General features: G+C 45.9%; 3 long non-coding RNA genes across 4 annotated transcripts; all 3 read right to left on the reverse strand.

Moving 5' to 3' along the window:
- Nucleotides 1-230: 230 nt before the first annotated feature.
- On the reverse strand, nucleotides 231-5,246 carry LOC140695373 (uncharacterized). Its single transcript, XR_012071105.1, has 3 exons — nucleotides 5,087-5,246; nucleotides 1,807-1,879; nucleotides 231-430 (listed from the first exon to the last, which is right to left on the reverse strand). It is a non-coding gene; the product is annotated as an uncharacterized lncRNA (long non-coding RNA).
- Nucleotides 5,247-5,473: 227 nt separating this feature from the next.
- Nucleotides 5,474-10,541, reverse strand: LOC140695366 (uncharacterized). 2 transcript variants are annotated; one of them, XR_012071095.1, is made up of 4 exons: nucleotides 10,390-10,541; nucleotides 7,109-7,181; nucleotides 5,941-6,011; nucleotides 5,474-5,732 (listed from the first exon to the last, which is right to left on the reverse strand). It is a non-coding gene; the product is annotated as an uncharacterized lncRNA (long non-coding RNA). The 2 variants fall into 2 exon arrangements; XR_012071096.1 differs by having other exon boundaries at nucleotides 5,941-6,053.
- A 10,898-nt stretch (nucleotides 10,542-21,439) lies between these two features.
- LOC140695367 (uncharacterized) lies at nucleotides 21,440-26,481 on the reverse strand. The gene is made up of 3 exons (XR_012071097.1): nucleotides 26,299-26,481; nucleotides 23,018-23,090; nucleotides 21,440-21,641 (listed from the first exon to the last, which is right to left on the reverse strand). It is a non-coding gene; the product is annotated as an uncharacterized lncRNA (long non-coding RNA).
- Between the last annotated feature and the right edge of the window lie 285 nt (nucleotides 26,482-26,766).

Consider the following 26,766-nt stretch of genomic DNA (forward strand, 5'->3'; position numbering starts at 1 on the left):
TTGGTCCGGGAAGCTGTGTAAGTTCGAGATACTGCTGCTGCCCAAAGACCTGAGTTCACAGGTCAGTTTCCAGAACCTTTAAGAGCAGACAGTGGAAGATCTGCCTGTCATCAGCTTACTGGTGAGGCTCCGAGGTACTTTCAGACTTGCCCAGTCCTGGTGAAGTCGACTTTAGGGGAGACACGAAGAGAAGCTGGGCGAAAAGCTGGCTGCACGGATTGAGGAGAGATGCGAACACATGGATGAGAGATGTTCTGCTACAATGGAGAATACTGGCGTGGAGACAGCTGTAGAGGATACCAGGCTCGAAAGACATTCATGAGACATATTGATCCTCGCTGATACTGGCAGAAACATACGGAGTGCCAACGTGGACTTGAGGAAGTTCCTCAATTCTCTTCTCCAAGAACTGGTCCAAGGTCCCTGACATCTGCAAGAGAAGAGATGGCAGAGATGATCAAAACGCTCCTGTTCTTGGAAGAGGTCGTGAGAATCCACACGTCCCAAGGGGCATTCCCAAGCCATTCAGACCAGAATTCACCAAGCCCAGGTAAGCCTTTTCCCAGGTTTGTGCCTAGCTAGCAAGCACTTGCCCTTCCCTCCCCTCCACTCAGGCATCCATTTGGAAGGATCAGTACCTGAGCTGCAATGAAGCCATTACGAGAAGAGCAAGCCCCTCCTAGAATCAGAGTTCCTCCAGCTTCACACTCTGTGAACAACAGTGAACTCCTTAAAGGTCAAACATTCTCGGCTGGAATCGATAGGAATTGAATACTTAGCTCACACCTAGAAACGATGGCCTTCCGCTAGATTCAGCAAATGTTGTGTTTATGTCTTCCCTGGGGTGAAGGGAGTGTGGTAAGTGAGGGGAATCTTTGACTGAACTTGAATCTGTATTAGGCCTCAGTTTTTCAAGACAGTATAGGTAAATAGTACATGTCAGAAAGTGAACTGTACTGTAAAAGTCGCCAATGACATTAAAGACACAGCTTCTGTGGATCGTCTTTCAATAGAGTCAAGCCCCCTGGGGCACTATATCATGGGGGTGCAGACTTGGTTGCGTTAAATGGCTTTACCCAACATGATCGGATGATTAAGCGTTCTCATCACTGATAGAAGAACACCTGGTTCTCAATAGACTAGCATAACTGCAGCAGGGTTGTCCTAGCTATAATGCCTCTAGGTGCTTTTGGATTCAAACCTAAATGGATATATTTGGTTTCTTTCCTCTTGTATTTTCCTAGAGAGGGATGTTACCCCTTGAAATGCCAACATTGGCCAGTAGGTGTCATTGGGAGTAAAGGGCACCACATGCACAAGTGTATCCAAGGTTGGGGGTTATTTCATGTTTCCAATAGTTATTTCATGGTTCCTGTTGGTTTCGGAGGCTTCAACCGTAAAGAGCTGACATGACCCCTTTAACAGTTTGGACTGGAAGTTTGCATTCTTTCTGTCTAGGTTTTCCGTAGAGCTGACAAAATGTTACCAAAATTGACAAGTCTGGCTTCTAGGTCGATACAGTGTGTTTCAAAAAATATCTTCATTTTTGTATACTCCCAAAACATGTAAATGAATTCTGTTAAACTTCTTAAAGACTGCAAATGAGATATCAACACACTGTCAAAACAGGTGTCTTCGGACAATCCCTCCCACCGAGGCTGTATAGAAACAAAGAGCTAAGCAAATATCACATTTCTGTGAAATGTATCTGGATAGTGTTGATTCATCGATGCCCAGTTGGCAGAGAAGAAGTGCAACCTGCACTCACTCGCTCCCATGTACAGAGCAATGGAAACATCCACTCACCCAGCCCTTGGCACAGGACACTTGCCGAAGAGAGGTCTGTTACTTCCAAAGACAGGATGAGGCCTCAGGACACCTGGAAGCAGGAGAAGGCAAAGCAGGGAATGGAAACCAGTGCAGGGTCTGACCCCTGGTGATGGAGCAACAAGGGTGAAACTCTGTTTGCCTTGGACGCACACTCTCAAGCGGACAGGAGACATGGGATTGAAGGTGATGTGCTGAGATTTACAAGAGTGCACAGCAGATGCTTGGCTGACAGAACTCAAAGAAACCAGCGCAAAATATCCCCACAGTTTATTCTGAGACCAAGATCCGAGCTGCCAAATTTGAGGGAGCAGAGGCAACGGTCAGTGAGGGATAGGGCTACGGATGATGGCACACGCTGAGTCTCAGGGATCTGGAGTGAATTGTGGGATGTGGTGGGTCGAATCAAGAGAGCAAACCGAACTGTGTACCAATGATAAAGCAACCACACTGGTCACGCGGTGGAGATTACCGATATGTCCCATGGCCACAGCCAGTGCATCTGCAGGACCAGGGACCAATTGGGCATTTTGCCAATAGAGCACGTGTGGGGCTGAATCAGAGCTATCGTGCATCTGGTCTGAGGGATCCAGGGGGCCTTGGGTTTGAAATCAGAATGAAAAGCCTAAGGATCTGCTACATTTCTAACCTGGGCTTGGATTATGGTTTGGTTTGAGGCACAGGATGCGCAACAGCTCTGTGGTTGCCTTCATGCACCCGTGCCACAAGGATGAGAGGACAAGGAAGAGTGGTCCAAGTCCACAGCGTGAGAAGAGGAAGCATTTCCTTCAGCACAATCTCCCAAAAGCGGATGCTACATTTTGGTTGGCACCGGCACGGTACGGCACCGAGGACACCAAGGTAGGTCTGCGGGATCATTCCAGCAGGCCCTGATGTGTGACATCCATGGATGAGCTTCCACTGGTGTTTCAGTAGACAGAGAAGTTCTGGGAAGAATTGCTTTCATTTGTACATTCCCGTGGCACTACAAAGCACAAGCGCACACTCAGTTTGCTTTGTTTTAAACACTCCAAAATGACATAGAGCAGAATGCAGAGCTGAGAACCTTTAGAAGCCTCATTTCCACAAGAGGAAGTGTCCTGCGCACTTTCAGAATTGTGAGATATGCGTAATCAAAATGAAGTTATGCTAATCGAAATAGTATGGGATGTTCATCACAACAAATGCAACACCAGCAATTGGAGATATACCAGACAACACACACAGGACCAGAATATGGCATCAATGTCTAGGAGAAGTTGTCCTCACAGAAATCCCATGGAATTGCGTAGAGACAAGAGTCTAAATTTTTCACTTAACCAAGCCCTAGAAGTCTACATTAGATACCTGATATTACCTGACCAGTAGAGATGAAGAAGTACAGTAAAAGAAACAGGAAGTACCATTTTCAGTTCCAAAGATATTGAAGGCCCAGAAGATAAGCTTTCAAACCACTAGACTGCAAAACGCTCTCCAGACCAAGTGTTGAAAATGGAGGTCTGGAAAACCCTGAAGAACAACATTGTCTCAGAATCACAAAAGGCAGAATATCAGAAAAGGGGAAGAGAAAGTCTAAAGACGAGCCAAAAAATATCAGAAAACTCAAAGGATGTGATAATATCAGGGCTAAAATTCAGTACTTAGCAGACTAGATAATGCAGAGGGACGCGTGAATGACTGTGAAGACAGGGGAACAGAAATCCCTCGGTCAGAAGCAGACATAGGAAAGCAAGTGCAAACCAATGAAACATTGCTGTTGAATCCTGGGTTAAGACAGGGCATGAAAGACTAGAGTTCATAAGAGTCCCAGATGGAAAAGCAAGAGATAAAGAAACAAAAATGTCTGAAGATGTATCTGTAGAAAAATCAGACTGAAACGTGCTGAAAGCCAAGAAAGAATCATCTATGCGAATTCAGGAAGTACACAGCATCCAAAGGAGGTGGAATCCCAATAGACCTACCAGCAGCTGTATGATTCAAATCAACAAAGTTCACGAATATCCCAGTGATTTATAATGCACCTGGAGGAAACAACATAGTCACAAGGGAACCTCCAGAGGGGTTTCAGCTGATATCTCGGCAGCAATATTGCAGGACAGGGAGGAGTGCCAGGACACAGACCATATCCTGAATGGCCAAATGCTGCCACCTAGGGTAGCCTATGCCCCATGGCCACCATTTCTAATAACGGCAGAGCTAGAGAATTCCACAGACCGGCAAATCTTAAAAGAATTCAGCAGTTCAAAACTTCTTCTAAAAGGAAGGTTGAGAATACTCCCCTGAATAGAAAAGCAGCAAGATGAAATGGAAAGAAGAAAACCATTATTGGAAATGCAAGAAGAGCATGAGTGGCAAAGAAGTAACAAGAAGAAGGCAAGGAGGACATCAAAACCCTAAAGATGGGAGAGGGAAGCAGGAAATCATAGGTGATTGGAAGCACTCTCTTAAGTGAATCAGCTTATTGGACTCTCTGTTTGAAGCGAAAGGAGAGATGCATGGCCTGACGTGTTTGCAAAACAAGCAAGAAGCAGACCAACAAAGAATCAAACCAACAAACAAGCACCAAAAGGGTACGGTTGGCTGACATATACCAAGGGAATCATGATTATTCAAAAGAAAATACTCAAGGTGATGTCAAGGATCATTCAGCACGCATCGACCCAGTATCGCAGCTTGCATGTACTCAGCACACTTGTCTTCGGAAATCAGAGGCGTGCATTCATATTCGTAAATATTGATTCATAAGAGCATATCGTGACCTAAGCCAAATGCCGATTTGGAATCAAATGGATTCCTAGTCCGTGTTGTAGACTTGTATGTCTTCCAACAGGATGAAGGAATGCCATATTCTACGCTACGTAGAGAAGAAATGTAAGAAGCCTATAACAAAGGCACGTAGATCTGCCAAAGTGTACTAAGAGCAAAAGAGACAGACAGTAAAGTGCACATTGGGTTTGGTTTCATTTCTTGGAATTTCAGCCCCCATGAAACAAATGGATCCATGTCCTGAGAGTGCGGGTGTTTCAGCAGAAATCAGGCGACGCATATGTATTCCGGGTGTACGGATATTATAGGAACATAAGTCTCCTTTAGAGGGTCTCTGTGTACTGTGAACTGTTAGAAAGTTTAAAGACGTGTGAAACCATCAACTAAAAAGGGACCCACTTCCCTCCATTGGTTCTGTGCATACAGATCTGAACAAAAGGAAAGAGGGAAGAAGAGAGGCCCATGGGACGCTAGTGGGTAGAATCACATTTACCTTAGGAACCTCTGGTCGGATGCAGCCCCTCCCCCAACACTGACAAGATGCAGCAGCCATTGGGGATGGCAGTTGCCGGTTGGATTCCAGGTGGAATGTTGGTGTGTACCGCGAGGCTTGTTGTGGCTGTTGGATCCTAGGTAACCGGGCAGAGTTCTGAGGGTGGATCAGTGTGATGGAGGGGCTGCCGCCCTCTGTGGAGCTTGGCTTAGGTGTTTGGTCCGGGAAGCTGTGTAAGTTCGAGATACTGCTGCTGCCCAAAGACCTGAGTTCACAGGTCAGTTTCCAGAACCTTTAAGAGCAGACAGTGGAAGATCTGCCTGTCATCAGCTTACTGGTGAGGCTCCGAGGTACTTTCAGACTTGCGCAGTCCTGGTGAAGTCGACTTTAGGGGAGACACGAAGAGAAGCTGGGCGAAAAGCTGGTTGCACGGATTGAGGAGAGATGCGAACACATGGATGAGAGATGTTCTGCTACAATGGAGAATACTGGCGTGGAGACAGCTGTAGAGGATACCAGGCTCAAAAGACATTCATGAGACATATTGATCCTCGCTGATACTGGCAGAAACATACGGAGTGCCAACGTGGACTTGAGGAAGTTCCTCAATTCTCTTCTCCAAGAACGGGTCCAAGGTCCCTGACATCTGCAAGAGAAGAGATGGCAGAACTGACCAAAACGCTCCTGTTCTTGGAAGAGGTCGTGAGAATCCACACGTCCCAAGGGGCATTCCCAAGCCATTCAGACCAGAATTCACCAAGCCCAGGTAAGCCTTTTCCCAGGTTTGGGCCTAGCTAGCAAGCACTTGCCCTTCCCTCCCCTCCACTCAGGCATCCATTTGGAAGGATCAGTACCTGAGCTGCAGTGAAGCCATTACGAGAAGAGCAAGCCCCTCCTAGAATCAGAGTTCCTCCAGCTTCACACTCTGTGAACAACAGTGAACTCCTTAAAGGTCAAATAGTCTCGGCTGAAATCGATAGGAATTGAATACTTAGCTCACACCTAGAAACGATGGCCTTCCGCTAGATTCAGCAAATGTTGTGTTTATGTCTTCCCTGGGGTGAAGGGAGTGTGGTAAGTGAGGGGAATCTTTGACTGAACTTGAATCTGTATTAGGCCTCAGTTTTTCAAGACAGTATAGGTAAATAGTACATGTCAGAAAGTGAAGTGTACTGTAAAAGTCGCCAATGACATTAAAGACACAGCTTCTGTGGATCGTCTTTCAATTGAGTCAAGCCCCCGGGGGCACTATATCATGGGGGTGCAGACTTGGTTGAGTTAAATGGCTTTACCCAACATGATCGGATGATTAATCGTTCTCATCACTCATAGAAGAACACCTGGTTCTCAAAAGACTAGCATAACTGCAGCAGGGTTGTCCTAGCTATAATGCCTCTAGGTGCTTTTGGATTCAAACCTAAATGGATATATTTGGTTTCTTTCCTCTTGTATTTTCCTAGAGAGGGATGTTACCCCTTGAAATGCCAACATTGGCCAGTAGGTGTCATTGGGAGTAAAGGGCACCACATGCACAAGTGTATCCAAGGTTGGGGGTTATTTCATGTTTCCAATAGTTATTTCATAGTTCCTGTTGGTTTCGGAGGCTTCAACCGTAAAGAGCTGACATGACCCCTTTAACAGTTTGGACTGGAAGTTTGCATTCTTTCTGTCTAGGTTTTCCGTAGAGCTGACAAAATGTTACCAAAATTGACAAGTCTGGCTTCTAGGTCGATACAGTGTGTTTCGAAAAATAACTTCATTTTCGTATACTCCCAAAACATGTAAATGAATTCTGTTAAACTTCTTAAAGACTGCAAATGAGATATCAACACACTGTCAAAACAGGTGTCTTCGGACAATCCCTCCCACCGAGGCTGTATAGAAACAAAGAGCTAAGCAAATATCACATTTCTGTGAAATGTATCTGGATAGTGTTGATTCATCGATGCCCAGTTGGCAGAGAAGAAGTGCAACCTGCACTCACTCGCTCCCATGTACAGAGCAATGGAAACATCCACTCACCCAGCCCTTGGCACAGGACACTTGCCGAAGAGAGGTCTGTTACTTCCAAAGACAGGATGAGGCCTCAGGACACCTGGAAGCAGGAGAAGGCAAAGCAGGGAATGGAAACCAGTGCAGGGTCTGACCCCTGGGGATGGAGCAACAAGGGTGAAACTCTGTTTGCCTTGGACGCACACTCTCAAGCGGACAGGAGACATGGGATTGAAGGTGATGTGCTGAGATTTACAAGAGTGCACAGCAGATGCTTGGCTGACAGAACTCAAAGAAACCAGCGCAAAATATCCTCACAGTTGATTCTGAGACCAAGATCCGAGCTGCCAAATTTGAGGGAGCAGAGGCAACGGTCAGTGAGGGATAGGGCTACGGATGATGGCACACGCTGAGTCTCAGGGATCTGGAGTGCATTGTGGGATGTGGTGGGTCGAATCAAGAGAGCAAACCGAAATGTGTACCAATGATAAAGCAACCACACTGGTCGCGCGGTGGAGATTACCGATATGTCCCATGGCCACAGCCACTGCATCTGCAGGACCAGGGACCAATTGGGCATTTTGCCAATAGAGCACGTGTGGGGCTGAATCAGATCTATCGTGCATCTGGTCTGAGGGATCCAGGGGGCCTTGGGTTTGAAATCAGAATGAAAAGCCTTAGGATCTGCTACATTCCTAACCTGGGCTGGGATTATGGTTTGGTTTGAGGCACAGGATGCGCAACAGCTCTGTGGTTGCCTTCGTGCACCCGTGCCACAAGGATGAGAGGACAAGGAAGAGTGGTCCAAGTCCACAGCGTGAGAAGAGGAAGCATTTCATTCAGCACTATCTCCCAAAAGCGGATGCTACATTTTGGATGGCACCGGCACGGTACGGCACCGAGGACACCAAGGTAGGTCTGCGGGATCATTCCAGGAGGCCCTGATGTGTGACATCCATGGATGAGCTTCCACTGATGTTTCAGTAGACAGAGAAGCTCTGGGAAGAACTGCTTTCATTGGGACATTCCCGTGGCACTACAAAGCACCAGCGCACTCTCAGTTTGCTTTGTTTTAAACACTCCAAAATGACATAGAGCAGAATGCAGAGCTGAGAACCTTTAGAAGCCTCATTTCCACAAGAGGAAGTGTCCTGCGCACTTTCAGAATTGTGAGATATGCGTAATCAAAATGAAGTTATGCTAATCGAAATAGTATGGGATGTTCATCACAAAAAATGCAACACCAGCAATTGGAGATATACCAGACAACACACACAGGAACAGAATATGGCATCAATGTCTAGGAGAAGTTGTCCTCACAGAAATCCCATGGAATTGCGTAGAGACAAGAGTCTAAAATTTTCACTTAACAAAGCCTTAGAAGTCTACATTAGATACCTGATATTACCTGACCAGTAGAGATGAAGAAGTACAGTAAAAGAAACAGGAAGTACCATTTTCAGTTCCAAAGATATTGAAGGCCCAGAAGATAAGCTTTCAAACCACTAGACTGCAAAACGCTCTCCAGACCAAGTGTTGAAAATGGAGGTCTGGAAAACCCTGAAGAACAACATTGTCTCAGAATCACAAAAGGCAGAATATCAGAAAAGGGGAAGAGAAAGTCTAAAGACGAGCCAAAAAATATCAGAAAACTCAATGGATGTGATAATATCAGGGCTAAAATTCAGTCCTTAGCAGACTAGATAATGCAGAGGGATGCGTGAATGACTGTGAAGACAGGGGAACAGAAATCCCTCGGTCAGAAGCAGACATAGGAAAGCAAGTGCAAACCAATGAAACATTGCTGTTGAATCCTGGGTTAAGACAGGGCATGAAAGACTAGAGTTCATAAGAGTCCCAGATGGAAAAGCAAGAGATAAAGAAACAAAAAATGTCTGAAGATGTATCTGTAGAAAAATCAGACTGAAACGTGCTGAAAGCCAAGAAAGAATCATCTATGTGAATTCAGGAAGTACACAGCATCCAAAGGAGGTGGAACCCCAATAGACCTACCAGCAGCTGTATGATTCAAATCAACAAAGTTCACGAATATCCCAGTGATTTAAAATGCACCTGGAGGAAACAACATAGTCACAAGGGAACCTCCAGAGGGGTTTCAGCTGATATCTCGGCAGCAATATTGCAGGACAGGGAGGAGTGCCAGGACACAGACCATATCCTGAATGGCCAAATGCTGCCACCTAGGGTAGCCTATGCCCCATGACCACCATTTCTAATAACGGCAGAGCTAGAGAATTCCACAGACCGGCAAATCTTAAAAGAATTCAGCAGTTCAAAACTTCTTCTAAAAGGAAGGTTGAGAATACTCCCCTGAATAGAAAAGCAGCAAGATGAAATGGAAAGAAGAAAACCATTATTGGAAATGCAAGAAGAGCATGAGTGGCAAAGAAGAAACAAGAAGAAGGCAAGGAGGACATCAAAACCCTAAAGATGGGAGAGGGAAGCAGGAAATCATAGGTGATTGGAAGCACTCTCTTAAGTGAATCAGCTTATTGGACTCTCTGTTTGAAGCGAAAGGAGAGATGCATGGCCTGACGTGTTTGCAAAACAAGCAAGAAGCAGACCAACAAAGAATCAAACCAACAAACAAGCACCAAAAGGGTACGGTTGGCTGACATATACCAAGGGAATCATGATTATTCAAAAGAAAATACTCAAGGTGATGTCAAGGATCATTCAGCACGCATCGACCCAGTATCGCGGCTTGCATGTACTCAGCACACTTGTCTTCGGAAATCAGAGGCGTGCATTCATATTCGTAAATATTGATTCATAAGAGCATATCGTGACCTAAGCCAAATGCCGATTTGGAATCAAATGGATTCCTAGTCCGTGATGTAGACTTGTATGTCTTCCAACAGGATGAAGGAATGCCATATTCTACGCTACGTAGAGAAGAAATGTAAGAAGCCTATAACAAAGGCACGTAGATCTGCCAAAGTGTACTAAGAGCAAAAGAGACAGACAGTAAAGTGCACATTGGGGTTGGTTTCATTTCTTGGAATTTCAGCCCCCATGAAACAAATGGATCCATGTCCTGAGAGTGCGGGTGTTTCAGCAGAAATCAGGCGACGCATATGTATTCCGGGTGTACGGATATTATAGGAACGTAAGTCTCCTTTAGAGGGTCTCTGTGTACTGTGAACTGTTAGAAAGTTTAAAGACGTGTGAAACCATCAACTAAAAAGGGACCCACTTCCCTCCATTGGTTCTGTGCATACAGATCTGAACAAAAGGAAAGAGGGAAGAAGAAAGGCCCATGGGACGCTAGTGGGTAGAATCACATTTACCTTAGGAACCTCTGGTCGGATGCAGCCCCTTCCCCAACACTGACAAGATGCAGCAGCCATTGGGGATGGCAGTTGCCGGTTGGATTCCAGGTGGAATGTTGGTGTGTACCGCGAGGCTTGTTGTGGCTGTTGGATCCTAGGTAACCGGGCAGAGTTCTGTGGGTGGATCAGTGTGATGGAGGGGCTGCCACCCTCTGTGGAGCTTGGCTTAGGTGTTTGGTCCGGGAAGCTGTGTAAGTTCGAGATACTGCTGCTGCCCAAAGACCTGAGTTCACAGGTCAGTTTCCAGAACCTTTAAGAGCAGACAGTGGAAGATCTGCCTGTCATCAGCTTACTGGTGAGGCTCCGAGGTACTTTCAGACTTGCCCAGTCCTGGTGAAGTCGACTTTAGGGGAGACACGAAGAGAAGCTGGGCGAAAAGCTGGCTGCACGGATTGAGGAGAGATGCGAACACATGGATGAGAGATGTTCTGCTACAATGGAGAATACTGGCGTGGAGACAGCTGTAGAGGATACCAGGCTCAAAAGACATTCATGAGACATATTGATCCTCGCTGATACTGGCAGAAACATACGGAGTGCCAACGTGGACTTGAGGAAGTTCCTCAATTCTCTTCTCCAAGAACGGGTCCAAGGTCCCTGACATCGGCAAGAGAAGAGATGGCAGAGCTGACCAAAACGCTCCTGTTCTTGGTAGAGGTCGTGAGAATCCACACGTCCCAAGGGGCATTCCCAAGCCATTCAGACCAGAATTCACCAAGCCCAGGTAAGCCTTTTCCCAGGTTTGGGCCTAGCTAGCAAGCACTTGCCCTTCCCTCCCCTCCACTCAGGCATCCATTTGGAAGGATCACTACCTGAGCTGCAGTGAAGCCATTACGAGAAGAGCAAGCCCCTCCTAGAATCAGAGTTCCTCCAGCTTCACACTCTGTGAACAACAGTGAAATCCTTAAAGGTCAAATAGTCTCGGCTGAAATCGATAGGAATTGAATACTTAGCTCACACCTAGAAACGATGGCCTTCCGCTAGATTCAGCAAATGTTGTGTTTATGTCTTCCCTGGGGTGAAGGGAGTGTGGTAAGTGAGGGGAATCTTTGACTGAACTTGAATCTGTATTAGGCCTCAGTTTTTCAAGACAGTATAGGTAAATAGTACATGTCAGAAAGTGAACTGTACTGTAAAAGTCGCCAATGACATTAAAGACACAGCTTCTGTGGATCGTCTTTCAATTGAGTCAAGCCCCCGGGGGCACTATATCATGGGGGTGCAGACTTGGTTGAGTTAAATGGCTTTACCCAACATGATCGGATGATTAATCGTTCTCATCACTCATAGAAGAACACCTGGTTCTCAAAAGACTAGCATAACTGCAGCAGGGTTGTCCTAGCTATAATGCCTCTAGGTGCTTTTGGATTCAAACCTAAATGGATATATTAGGTTTCTTTCCTCTTGTATTTTCCTACAGAGGGATGTTACCCCTTGAAATGCCAACATTGGCCAGTAGGTGTCATTGGGAGTAAAGGGCACCACATGCACAAGTGTATCCAAGGTTGGGGGTTATTTCATGTTTCCAATAGTTATTTCATGGTTCCTGTTGGTTTCGGAGGCTTCAACCGTAAAGAGCTGACATGACCCCTTTAACAGTTTGGACTGGAAGTTTGCATTCTTTCTGTCTAGGTTTTCCGTAGAGCTGACAAAATGTTACCAAAATTGACAAGTCTGGCTTCTAGGTCGATACAGTGTGTTTCAAAAAATAACTTCATTTTCGTATACTCCCAAAACATGTAAATGAATTCTGTTAAACTTCTTAAAGACTGCAAATGAGATATCAACACACTGTCAAAACAGGTGTCTTCGGACAATCCCTCCCACCGAGGCTGTATAGAAACAAAGAGCTAAGCAAATATCACATTTCTGTGAAATGTATCTGGATAGTGTTGATTCATCGATGCCCAGTTGGCAGAGAAGAAGTGCAACCTGCACTCACTCGCTCCCATGTACAGAGCAATGGAAACATCCACTCACCCAGCCCTTGGCACAGGACACTTGCCGAAGAGAGGTCTGTTACTTCCAAAGACAGGATGAGGCCTCAGGACACCTGGAAGCAGGAGAAGGCAAAGCAGGGAATGGAAACCAGTGCAGGGTCTGACCCCTGGTGATGGAGCAACAAGGGTGAAACTCTGTTTGCCTTGGACGCACACTCTCAAGCGGACAGGAGACATGGGATTGAAGGTGATGTGCTGAGATTTACAAGAGTGCACAGCAGATGCTTGGCTGACAGAACTCAAAGAAACCAGCGCAAAATATCCCCACAGTTGATTCTGAGACCAAGATCCGAGCTGTCAAATTTGAGGGAGCAGAGGCAACGGTCAGTGAGGGATAGGGCTACGGATGATGGCACACGCTGAGTCTCAGGGATCTGGACTGCATTGTGGGATGTGGTGGGTCGAATCAAGAGAGCAAACCGAACTGTGTACCAATGATAAAGCAACCACACTGGTCGCGCGCTGGAGATTACCGATATGTCCCATGGCCACAGCCAGTGCATCTGCAGGACCAGGGACCAATTGGGCATTTTGCCAATAGAGCACGTGTGGGGCTGAATCAGAGCTATCGTGCATCTGGTCTGAGGGATCCAGGGGGCCTTGGGTTTGAAATCAGAATGAAAAGCCTTAGGATCTGCTACATTCCTAACCTGGGCTGGGATTATGGTTCGGTTTGAGGCACAGGATGCGCAACAGCTCTGTGGTTGCCTTCGTGCACCCGTGCCACAAGGATGAGAGGACAAGGAAGAGTGGTCCAAGTCCACAGCGTGAGAAGAGGAAGCATTTCCTTCAGCATTATCTCCCAAAAGCGGATGCTACATTTTGGATGGCACCGGCACGGTACGGCACCGAGGACACCAAGGTAGGTCTGCGGGATCATTTCAGCAAGCCCTGATGTGTGACATCCATGGATGAGCTTCCACTGATGTTTCAGTAGACAGAGAAGCTCTGGGAAGAACTGCTTTCATTGGGACATTCCCGTGGCACTACAAAGCACAAGCGCACTCTCAGTTTGCTTTGTTTTAAACACTCCAAAATGACATAGAGCAGAATGCAGAGCTGAGAACCTTTAGAAGCCTCATTTCCACAAGAGGAAGTGTCCTGCGCACTTTCAGAATTGTGAGATATGCGTAATCAAAATGAAGTTATGCTAATCGAAATAGTATGGGATGTTCATCACAACAAATGCAACACCAGCAATTGGAGATATACCAGACAACACACACAGGAACAGAATATGGCATCAATGTCTAGGAGAAGTTGTCCTCACAGAAATCCCATGGAATTGCGTAGAGACAAGAGTCTAAAATTTTCACTTAACAAATCCCTAGAAGTCTACATTAGATACCTGATATTTCCTGACCAGTAGAGATGAAGAAGTACAGTAAAAGAAACAGGAAGTACCATTTTCAGTTCCAAAGATATTGAAGGCCCAGAAGATAAGCTTTCAAACCACTAGACTGCAAAACGCTCTCCAGACCAAGTGTTGAAAATGGAGGTCTGGAAAACCCTGAAGAACAACATTGTCTCAGAATCACAAAAGGCAGAATATCAGAAAAGGGGAAGAGAAAGTCTAAAGACGAGCCAAAAAATATCAGAAAACTCAATGGATGTGATAATATCAGGCCTAAAATTCAGTACTTAGCAGACTAGATAATGCAGACGGATGCGTGAATGACTGTGAATACAGGGGAACAGAAATCCCTCGGTCAGAAGCAGACATAGGAAAGCAAGTGCAAACCAATGAAACATTGCTGTTGAATCCTGGGTTAAGACAGGGCATGAAAGACTAGAGTTCATAAGAGTCCCAGATGGAAAAGCAAGAGATAAAGAAACAAAAAATGTCTGAAGATGTATCTGTAGAAAAATCAGACTGAAACGTGCTGAAAGCCAAGAAAGAATCATCTATGTGAATTCAGGAAGTACACAGCATCCAAAGGAGGTGGAACCCCAATAGACCTACCAGCAGCTGTATGATTCAAATCAACAAAGTTCACGAATATCCCAGTGATTTAAAATGCACCTGGAGGAAACAACATAGTCACAAGGGAACCTCCAGAGGGGTTTCAGCTGATATCTCGGCAGCAATATTGCAGGACAGGGAGGAGTGCCAGGACACAGACCATATCCTGAATGGCCAAATGCTGCCACCTAGGGTAGCCTATGCCCCATGACCACCATTTCTAATAACGGCAGAGCTAGAGAATTCCACAGACCGGCAAATCTTAAAAGAATTCAGCCGTTCAAAACTTCTTCTAAAAGGAAGGTTGAGAATACTCCCCTGAATAGAAAAGCAGCAAGATGAAATGGAAAGAAGAAAACCATTATTGGAAATGCAAGAAGAGCATGAGTGGCAAAGAAGAAACAAGAAGAAGGCAAGGAGGACATCAAAACCCTAAAGATGGGAGAGGGAAGCAGGAAATCATAGGTGATTGGAAGCACTCTCTTAAGTGAATCAGCTTATTGGACTCTCTGTTTGAAGCGAAAGGAGAGATGCATGGCCTGACGTGTTTGCAAAACAAGCAAGAAGCAGACCAACAAAGAATCAAACCAACAAACAAGCACCAAAAGGGTACGGTTGGCTGACATATACCAAGGGAATCATGATTATTCAAAAGAAAATACTCAAGGTGATGTCAAGGATCATTCAGCACGCATCGACCCAGTATCGCGGCTTGCATGTACTCAGCACACTTGTCTTCGGAAATCAGAGGCGTGCATTCATATTCGTAAATATTGATTCATAAGAGCATATCGTGACCTAAGCCAAATGCCGATTTGGAATCAAATGGATTCCTAGTCCGTGATGTAGACTTGTATGTCTTCCAACAGGATGAAGGAATGCCATATTCTACGCTACGTAGAGAAGAAATGTAAGAAGCCTATAACAAAGGCACGTAGATCTGCCAAAGTGTACTAAGAGCAAAAGAGACAGACAGTAAAGTGCACATTGGGGTTGGTTTCATTTCTTGGAATTTCAGCCCCCATGAAACAAATGGATCCATGTCCTGAGAGTGCGGGTGTTTCAGCAGAAATCAGGCGACGCATATGTATTCCGGGTGTACGGATATTATAGGAACATAAGTCTCCTTTAGAGGGTCTCTGTGTACTGTGAACTGTTAGAAAGTTTAAAGACGTGTGAAACCATCAACTAAAAAGGGACCCACTTCCCTCCATTGGTTCTGTGCATACAGATCTGAACAAAAGGAAAGAGGGAAGAAGAGAGGCCCATGGGACGCTAGTGGGTAGAATCACATTTACCTTAGGAACCTCTGGTCGGATGCAGCCCCTCCCCCAACACTGACAAGATGCAGCAGCCATTGGGGATGGCAGATGCCGGTTGGATTCCAGGTGGAATGTTGGTGTGTACCGCGAGGCTTGTTGTGGCTGTTGGATCCTAGGTAACCGGGCAGAGTTCTGTGGGTGGATCAGTGTGATGGAGGGGCTGCCACCCTCTGTGGAGCTTGGCTTAGGTGTTTGGTCCGGGAAGCTGTGTAAGTTCGAGATACTGCTGCTGCCCAAAGACCTGAGTTCACAGGTCAGTTTCCAGAACCTTTAAGAGCAGACAGTGGAAGATCTGCCTGTCATCAGCTTACTGGTGAGGCTCCGAGGTACTTTCAGACTTGCCCAGTCCTGGTGAAGTCGACTTTAGAGGAGACACGAAGAGAAGCTGGGCGAAAAGCTGGCTGCACGGATTGAGGAGAGATGCGAACACATGGATGAGAGATGTTCTGCTACAATGGAGAATACTGGCGTGGAGACAGCTGTAGAGGATACCAGGCTCAAAAGACATTCATGAGACATATTGATCCTCGCTGATACTGGCAGAAACATACGGAGTGCCAACGTGGACTTGAGGAAGTTCCTCAATTCTCTTCTCCAAGAACGGGTCCAAGGTCCCTGACATCTGCAAGAGAAGAGATGGCAGAGCTGACCAAAACGCTCCTGTTCTTGGTAGAGGTCGTGAGAATCCACACGTCCCAAGGGGCATTCCCAAGCCATTCAGACCAGAATTCACCAAGCCCAGGTAAGCCTTTTCCCAGGTTTGTGCCTAGCTAGCAAGCACTTGCCCTTCCCTCCCCTCCACTCAGGCATCCATTTGGAAGGATCAGTACCTGAGCTGCAATGAAGCCATTACGAGAAGAGCAAGCCCCTCCTAGAATCAGAGTTCCTCCAGCTTCACACTCTGTGAACAACAGTGAACTCCTTAAAGGTCAAATAGTCTCGGCTGAAATCGATAGGAATTGAATACTTAGCTCACACCTAGAAACGATGGCCTTCCGCTAGATTCAGCAAATGTTGTGTTTATGTCTTCCCTGGGGTGAAGGGAGTGTGGTAAGTGAGGGGAATCTTTGACTGAACTTGAATCTGTATTAGGCCTCAGTTTTTCAAGACAGTATAGGTAAATAGTACATGTCAGAAAGTGAACTGTACTGTAAAAGTCGCCAATGACATTAAAGACACAGTTTCTCTGGATCGTCTTTCAATTGAGTCAAGCCCCCGGGGGCACTATATCATGGGGGTGCAGACTTGGTTGCGTTAAATGGCTTTACCCAACATGATCGGATGATTAATCGTTCTCATCACTGATAGAAGAACACCTGGTTCTCAATAGACTAGCATAACTGCAGCAGGGTTGTCCTAGCTATAATGCCTCTAGGTGCTTTTGGATTCAAACCTAAATGGATATATTTGGTTTCTTTCCTCTTGTATTTTCCTAGAGAGGGATGTTACCCCTTGAAATGCCAACATTGGCCAGTAGGTGTCATTGGGAGTAAAGGGCACCACATGCACAAGTGTATCCATGGTTGGGGGTTATTTCATGTTTCCAATAGTTATTTCATGGTTCCTGTTGGTTTCGGAGGCTTCAATCGTAAAGAGCTGACATGACCCCTTTAACAGTTTGGACTGGAAGTTTGCATTCTTTCTGTCTAGGTTTTCCGTAGAGCTGACAAAATGTTACCAAAATTGACAAGTCTGGCTTCTAGGTGGATACAGTGTGTTTCAGAAAATAACTTCATTTTCGTATACTCCCAAAACATGTAAATGAATTCTGTTAAACTTCTTAAAGACTGCAAATGAGATATCAACACACTGTCAAAACAGGTGTCTTCGGACAATCCCTCCCACCGAGGCTGTATAGAAACAAAGAGCTAAGCAAATATCACATTTCTGTGAAATGTATCTGGATAGTGTTGATTCATCGATGCCCAGTTAGCAGAGAAGAAGTGCAACCTGCACTCACTCGCTCCCATGTACAGAGCAATGGAAACATCCACTCACCCAGCCCTTGGCACAGGACACTTGCCGAAGAGAGGTCTGTTACTTCCAAAGACAGGATGAGGCCTCAGGACACCTGGAAGCAGGAGAAGGCAAAGCAGGGAATGGAAACCAGTGCAGGGTCTGACCCCTGGTGATGGAGCAACAAGGGTGAAACTCTGTTTGCCTTGGACGCACACTCTCAAGCGGACAGGAGACATGGGATTGAAGGTGATGTGCTGAGATTTACAAGAGTGCACAGCAGATGCTTGGCTGACAGAACTCAAAGAAACCAGCGCAAAATATCCCCACAGTTGATTCTGAGACCAAGATCCGAGCTGCCAAATTTGAGGGAGCAGAGGCAACGGTCAGTGAGGGATAGGGCTACGGATGATGGCACACGCTGAGTCTCAGGGATCTGGACTGCATTGTGTGATGTGGTGGGTCGAATCAAGAGAGCAAATCGAACTGTGTACCAATGATAAAGCAACCACACTGGTCGCGCGGTGGAGATTACTGATATGTCCCATGGCCACAGCCAGTGCATCTGCAGGACCAGGGACCAATTGGGCATTTTGCCAATAGAGCACGTGTGGGGCTGAATCAGAGCTATCGTGCATCTGGTCTGAGGGATCCAGGGGGCCTTGGGTTTGAAATCAGAATGAAAAGCCTTAGGATCTGCTACATTCCTAACCTGGGCTGGGATTATGGTTTGGTTTGAGGCACAGGATGCGCAACAGCTCTGTGGTTGCCTTCGTGCACCCGTGCCACAAGGATGAGAGGACAAGGAAGAGTGGTCGAAGTCCACAGCGTGAGAAGAGGAAGCATTTCCTTCAGCATTATCTCCCAAAAGCGGATGCTACATTTTGGATGGCACCGGCACGGTACGGCACCGAGGACACCAAGGTAGGTCTGCGGGATCATTCCAGCAGGCCCTGATGTGTGACATCCATGGATGAGCTTCCACTGGTGTTTCAGTAGACAGAGAAACTCTGGGAAGAACTGCTTTCATTGGGACATTCCCGTGGCACTACAAAGCACAAGCGCACTCTCAGTTTGCTTTGTTTTAAACACTCCAAAATGACATAGAGCAGAATGCAGAGCTGAGAACCTTTAGAAGCCGCATTTCCACAAGAGGAAGTGTCCTGCGCACTTTCAGAATTGTGAGATATGCGTAATCAAAATGAAGTTATGCTAATCGAAATAGTATGGGATGTTCATCACAACAAATGCAACACCAGCAATTGGAGATATACCAGACAACACACACAGGACCAGAATATGGCATCAATGTCTACGAGAAGTTGTCCTCACAGAAATCCCATGGAATTGCGTAGAGACAAGAGTCTAAAATTTTCACTTAACAAAGCCCTAGAAGTCTACATTAGATACCTGATATTACCTGAGCAGTAGAGATGAAGAAGTACAGTAAAAGAAACAGGAAGTACCATTTTCAGTTCCAAAGATATTGAAGGCCCAGAAGATAAGCTTTCAAACCACTAGACTGCAAAACGCTCTCCAGACCAAGTGTTGAAAATGGAGGTCTGGAAAACCCTGAAGAACAACATTGTCTCAGAATCACAAAAGGCAGAATATCAGAAAAGGGGAAGAAAAAGTCTAAAGACGAGCCAAAAAATATCAGAAAACTCAATGGATGTGATAATATCAGGGCTAAAATTCAGTTCTTAGCAGACTAGATAATGCAGAGGGACGCGTGAATGACTGTGAAGACAGGGGAACAGAAATCCCTCGGTCAGAAGCAGACATAGGAAAGCAAGTGTAAACCAATGAAACATTGCTGTTGAATCCTGGGTTAAGACAGGGCATGAAAGACTAGAGTTCATAAGAGTCCCAGATGGAAAAGCAAGAGATAAAGAACCAAAAAATGTCTGAAGATGTATCTGTAGAAAAATCAGACTGAAACGTGCTAAAAGCCAAGAAAGAATCATCTATGCGAATTCAGGAATTACACAGCATCCAAAGGAGGTGGAACCCCAATAGACCTACCAGCAGCTGTATGATTCAAACCAACAAAGTTCACGAATATCCCAGTGATTTAAAATGCACCTGGAGGAAACAACATAGTCACAAGGGAACCTCCAGAGGGGTTTCAGCTGATATCTCGGCAGCAATATTGCAGGACAGGGAGGAGTGCCAGGACACAGACCATATCCTGAATGGCCAAATGCTGCCACCTAGGGTAGCCTATGCCCCATGACCACCATTTCTAATAACGGCAGAGCTAGAGAATTCCACAGACCGGCAAATCTTAAAAGAATTCAGCCGTTCAAAACTTCTTCTAAAAGGAAGGTTGAGAATACTCCCCTGAATAGAAAAGCAGCAAGATGAAATGGAAAGAAGAAAACCATTATTGGAAATGCAAGAAGAGCATGAGTGGCAAAGAAGAAACAAGAAGAAGGCAAGGAGGACATCAAAACCCTAAAGATGGGAGAGGGAAGCAGGAAATCATAGGTGATTGGAAGCACTCTCTTAAGTGAATCAGCTTATTGGACTCTCTGTTTGAAGCGAAAGGAGAGATGCATGGCCTGACGTGTTTGCAAAACAAGCAAGAAGCAGACCAACAAAGAATCAAACCAACAAACAAGCACCAAAAGGGTACGGTTGGCTGACATATACCAAGGGAATCATGATTATTCAAAAGAAAATACTCAAGGTGATGTCAAGGATCATTCAGCACGCATCGACCCAGTATCGCGGCTTGCATGTACTCAGCACACTTGTCTTCGGAAATCAGAGGCGTGCATTCATATTCGTAAATATTGATTCATAAGAGCATATCGTGACCTAAGCCAAATGCCGATTTGGAATCAAATGGATTCCTAGTCCGTGATGTAGACTTGTATGTCTTCCAACAGGATGAAGGAATGCCATATTCTACGCTACGTAGAGAAGAAATGTAAGAAGCCTATAACAAAGGCACGTAGATCTGCCAAAGTGTACTAAGAGCAAAAGAGACAGACAGTAAAGTGCACATTGGGGTTGGTTTCATTTCTTGGAATTTCAGCCCCCATGAAACAAATGGATCCATGTCCTGAGAGTGCGGGTGTTTCAGCAGAAATCAGGCGACGCATATGTATTCCGGGTGTACGGATATTGTAGGAACATAAGTCTCCTTTAGAGGGTCTCTGTGTACTGTGAACTGTTAGAAAGTTTAAAGACGTGTGAAACCATCAACTAAAAAGGGACCCACTTCCCTCCATTGGTTCTGTGCATACAGATCTGAACAAAAGGAAAGAGGGAAGAAGAGAGGCCCATGGGACGCTAGTGGGTAGAATCACATTTACCTTAGGTACCTCTAGTCGGATGCAGCCCCTCCCCCAACACTGACAAGATGCAGCAGCCATTGGGGATGGCAGATGCCGGTTGGATTCCAGGTGGAATGTTGGTGTGTACCGCGAGGCTTGTTGTGGCTGTTGGATCCTAGGTAACCGGGCAGAGTTCTGTGGGTGGATCAGTGTGATGGAGGGGCTGCCACCCTCTGTGGAGCTTGGCTTAGGTGTTTGGTCCGGGAAGCTGTGTAAGTTCGAGATACTGCTGCTGCCCAAAGACCTGAGTTCACAGGTCAGTTTCCAGAACCTTTAAGAGCAGACAGTGGAAGATCTGCCTGTCATCAGCTTACTGGTGAGGCTCCGAGGTACTTTCAGACTTGCCCAGTCCTGGTGAAGTCGACTTTAGAGGAGACACGAAGAGAAGCTGGGCGAAAAGCTGGCTGCACGGATTGAGGAGAGATGCGAACACATGGATGAGAGATGTTCTGCTACAATGGAGAATACTGGCGTGGAGACAGCTGTAGAGGATACCAGGCTCAAAAGACATTCATGAGACATATTGATCCTCGCTGATACTGGCAGAAACATACGGAGTGCCAACGTGGACTTGAGGAAGTTCCTCAATTCTCTTCTCCAAGAACGGGTCCAAGGTCCCTGACATCTGCAAGAGAAGAGATGGCAGAGCTGACCAAAACGCTCCTGTTCTTGGTAGAGGTCGTGAGAATCCACACGTCCCAAGGGGCATTCCCAAGCCATTCAGACCAGAATTCACCAAGCCCAGGTAAGCCTTTTCCCAGGTTTGGGCCTAGCTAGCAAGCACTTGCCCTTCCCTCCCCTCCACTCAGGCATCCATTTGGAAGGATCAGTACCTGAGCTGCAATGAAGCCATTACGAGAAGAGCAAGCCCCTCCTAGAATCAGAGTTCCTCCAGCTTCACACTCTGTGAACAACAGTGAACTCCTTAAAGGTCAAAGAGTCTCGGCTGAAATCGATAGGAATTGAATACTTAGCTCACACCTAGAAACGATGGCCTTCCGCTAGATTCAGCAAATGTTGTGTTTATGTCTTCCCTGGGGTGAAGGGAGTGTGGTAAGTGAGGGGAATCTTTGACTGAACTTGAATCTGTATTAGGCCTCAGTTTTTCAAGACAGTATAGGTAAATAGTACATGTCAGAAAGTGAACTGTACTGTAAAAGTCGCCAATGACATTAAAGACACAGTTTCTCTGGATCGTCTTTCAATTGAGTCAAGCCCCCGGGGGCACTATATCATGGGGGTGCAGACTTGGTTGCGTTAAATGGCTTTACCCAACATGATCGGATGATTAATCGTTCTCATCACTGATAGAAGAACACCTGGTTCTCAATAGACTAGCATAACTGCAGCAGGGTTGTCCTAGCTATAATGCCTCTAGGTGCTTTTGGATTCAAACCTAAATGGATATATTTGGTTTCTTTCCTCTTGTATTTTCCTAGAGAGGGATGTTACCCCTTGAAATGCCAACATTGGCCAGTAGGTGTCATTGGGAGTAAAGGGCACCACATGCACAAGTGTATCCATGGTTGGGGGTTATTTCATGTTTCCAATAGTTATTTCATGGTTCCTGTTGGTTTCGGAGGCTTCAATCGTAAAGAGCTGACATGACCCCTTTAACAGTTTGGACTGGAAGTTTGCATTCTTTCTGTCTAGGTTTTCCGTAGAGCTGACAAAATGTTACCAAAATTGACAAGTCTGGCTTCTAGGTGGATACAGTGTGTTTCAGAAAATAACTTCATTTTCGTATACTCCCAAAACATGTAAATGAATTCTGTTAAACTTCTTAAAGACTGCAAATGAGATATCAACACACTGTCAAAACAGGTGTCTTCGGACAATCCCTCCCACCGAGGCTGTATAGAAACAAAGAGCTAAGCAAATATCACATTTCTGTGAAATGTATCTGGATAGTGTTGATTCATCGATGCCCAGTTAGCAGAGAAGAAGTGCAACCTGCACTCACTCGCTCCCATGTACAGAGCAATGGAAACATCCACTCACCCAGCCCTTGGCACAGGACACTTGCCGAAGAGAGGTCTGTTACTTCCAAAGACAGGATGAGGCCTCAGGACACCTGGAAGCAGGAGAAGGCAAAGCAGGGAATGGAAACCAGTGCAGGGTCTGACCCCTGGTGATGGAGCAACAAGGGTGAAACTCTGTTTGCCTTGGACGCACACTCTCAAGCGGACAGGAGACATGGGATTGAAGGTGATGTGCTGAGATTTACAAGAGTGCACAGCAGATGCTTGGCTGACAGAACTCAAAGAAACCAGCGCAAAATATCCCCACAGTTGATTCTGAGACCAAGATCCGAGCTGCCAAATTTGAGGGAGCAGAGGCAACGGTCAGTGAGGGATAGGGCTACGGATGATGGCACACGCTGAGTCTCAGGGATCTGGACTGCATTGTGTGATGTGGTGGGTCGAATCAAGAGAGCAAATCGAACTGTGTACCAATGATAAAGCAACCACACTGGTCGCGCGGTGGAGATTACTGATATGTCCCATGGCCACAGCCAGTGCATCTGCAGGACCAGGGACCAATTGGGCATTTTGCCAATAGAGCACGTGTGGGGCTGAATCAGAGCTATCGTGCATCTGGTCTGAGGGATCCAGGGGGCCTTGGGTTTGAAATCAGAATGAAAAGCCTTAGGATCTGCTACATTCCTAACCTGGGCTGGGATTATGGTTTGGTTTGAGGCACAGGATGCGCAACAGCTCTGTGGTTGCCTTCGTGCACCCGTGCCACAAGGATGAGAGGACAAGGAAGAGTGGTCGAAGTCCACAGCGTGAGAAGAGGAAGCATTTCCTTCAGCATTATCTCCCAAAAGCGGATGCTACATTTTGGATGGCACCGGCACGGTACGGCACCGAGGACACCAAGGTAGGTCTGCGGGATCATTCCAGCAGGCCCTGATGTGTGACATCCATGGATGAGCTTCCACTGGTGTTTCAGTAGACAGAGAAACTCTGGGAAGAACTGCTTTCATTGGGACATTCCCGTGGCACTACAAAGCACAAGCGCACTCTCAGTTTGCTTTGTTTTAAACACTCCAAAATGACATAGAGCAGAATGCAGAGCTGAGAACCTTTAGAAGCCTCATTTCCACAAGAGGAAGTGTCCTGCGCACTTTCAGAATTGTGAGATATGCGTAATCAAAATGAAGTTATGCTAATCGAAATAGTATGGGATGTTCATCACAACAAATGCAACACCAGCAATTGGAGATATACCAGACAACACACACAGGAACAGAATATGGCATCAATGTCTACGAGAAGTTGTCCTCACAGAAATCCCATGGAATTGCGTAGAGAAAAGAGTCTAAAATTTTCACTTAACAAAGCCCTAGAAGTCTACATTAGATACCTGATATTACCTGAGCAGTAGAGATGAAGAAGTACAGTAAAAGAAACAGGAAGTACCATTTTCAGTTCCAAAGATATTGAAGGCCCAGAAGATAAGCTTTCAAACCACTAGACTGCAAAACGCTCTCCAGACCAAGTGTTGAAAATGGAGGTCTGGAAAACCCTGAAGAACAACATTGTCTCAGAATCACAAAAGGCAGAATATCAGAAAAGGGGAAGAGAAAGTCTAAAGACGAGCCAAAAAATATCAGAAAACTCAATGGATGTGATAATATCAGGGCTAAAATTCAGTCCTTAGCAGACTAGATAATGCAGAGGGACACGTGAATTACTGTGAAGACAGGGGAACAGAAATCCCTCGGTCAGAAGCAGACATAGGAAAGCAAGTGCAAACCAATGAAACATTGCTGTTGAATCCTGGGTTAAGACAGGGCATGAAAGACTAGAGTTCATAAGAGTCCCAGATGGAAAAGCAAGAGATAAAGAACCAAAAAATGTCTGAAGATGTATCTGTAGAAAAATCAGACTGAAACGTGCTAAAAGCCAAGAAAGAATCATCTATGCGAATTCAGGAATTACACAGCATCCAAAGGAGGTGGAACCCCAATAGACCTACCAGCAGCTGTATGATTCAAATCAACAAAGTTCACGAATATCCCAGTGATTTAAAATGCACCTGGAGGAAACAACATAGTCACAAGGGAACCTCCAGAGGGGTTTCAGCTGATATCTCGGCAGCAATATTGCAGGACAGGGAGGAGTGCCAGGACACAGACCATATCCTGAATGGCCAAATGCTGCCACCTAGGGTAGCCTATGCCCCATGACCACCATTTCTAATAACGGCAGAGCTAGAGAATTCCACAGACCGGCAAATCTTAAAAGAATTCAGCCGTTCAAAACTTCTTCTAAAAGGAAGGTTGAGAATACTCCCCTGAATAGAAAAGCAGCAAGATGAAATGGAAAGAAGAAAACCATTATTGGAAATGCAAGAAGAGCATGAGTGGCAAAGAAGAAACAAGAAGAAGGCAAGGAGGACATCAAAACCCTAAAGATGGGAGAGGGAAGCAGGAAATCATAGGTGATTGGAAGCACTCTCTTAAGTGAATCAGCTTATTGGACTCTCTGTTTGAAGCGAAAGGAGAGATGCATGGCCTGACGTGTTTGCAAAACAAGCAAGAAGCAGACCAACAAAGAATCAAACCAACAAACAAGCACCAAAAGGGTACGGTTGGCTGACATATACCAAGGGAATCATGATTATTCAAAAGAAAATACTCAAGGTGATGTCAAGGATCATTCAGCACGCATCGACCCAGTATCGCGGCTTGCATGTACTCAGCACACTTGTCTTCGGAAATCAGAGGCGTGCATTCATATTCGTAAATATTGATTCATAAGAGCATATCGTGACCTAAGCCAAATGCCGATTTGGAATCAAATGGATTCCTAGTCCGTGATGTAGACTTGTATGTCTTCCAACAGGATGAAGGAATGCCATATTCTACGCTAAGTAGAGAAGAAATGTAAGAAGCCTATAACAAAGGCACGTAGATCTGCCAAAGTGTACTAAGAGCAAAAGAGACAGACAGTAAAGTGCACATTGGGGTTGGTCTAATTTCTTGGAATTTCAGCCCCCATGAAACAAATGGATCCATGTCCTGAGAGTGCGGGTGTTTCAGCAGAAATCAGGCGACGCATATGTATTCCGGGTGTACGGATATTGTAGGAACATAAGTCTCCTTTAGAGGGTCTCTGTGTACTGTGAACTGTTAGAAAGTTTAAAGACGTGTGAAACCATCAACTAAAAAGGGACCCACTTCCCTCCATTGGTTCTGTGCATACAGATCTGAACAAAAGGAAAGAGGGAAGAAGAGAGGCCCATGGGACGCTAGTGGGTAGAATCACATTTACCTTAGGAACCTCTGGTCGGATGCAGCCCCTCCCCCAACACTGACAAGATGCAGCAGCCATTGGGGATGGCAGATGCCTGTTGGATTCCAGGTGGAATGTTGGTGTGTACCGCGAGGCTTGTTGTGGCTGTTGGATCCTAGGTAACCGGGCAGAGTTCTGTGGGTGGATCAGTGTGATGGAGGGGCTGCCACCCTCTGTGGAGCTTGGCTTAGGTGTTTGGTCCGGGAAGCTGTGTAAGTTCGAGATACTGCTGCTGCCCAAAGACCTGAGTTCACAGGTCAGTTTCCAGAACCTTTAAGAGCAGACAGTGGAAGATCTGCCTGTCATCAGCTTACTGGTGAGGCTCCGAGGTACTTTCAGACTTGCCCAGTCCTGGTGAAGTCGACTTTAGGGGAGACACGAAGAGAAGCTGGGCGAAAAGCTGGCTGCACAGATTGAGGAGAGATGCGAACACATGGATGAGAGATG

Source organism: Vicugna pacos, unplaced genomic scaffold (assembly GCF_048564905.1).
Source record: "Vicugna pacos unplaced genomic scaffold, VicPac4 scaffold_197, whole genome shotgun sequence".
Classification (NCBI taxonomy): Eukaryota; Metazoa; Chordata; class Mammalia; order Artiodactyla; family Camelidae; genus Vicugna; species Vicugna pacos.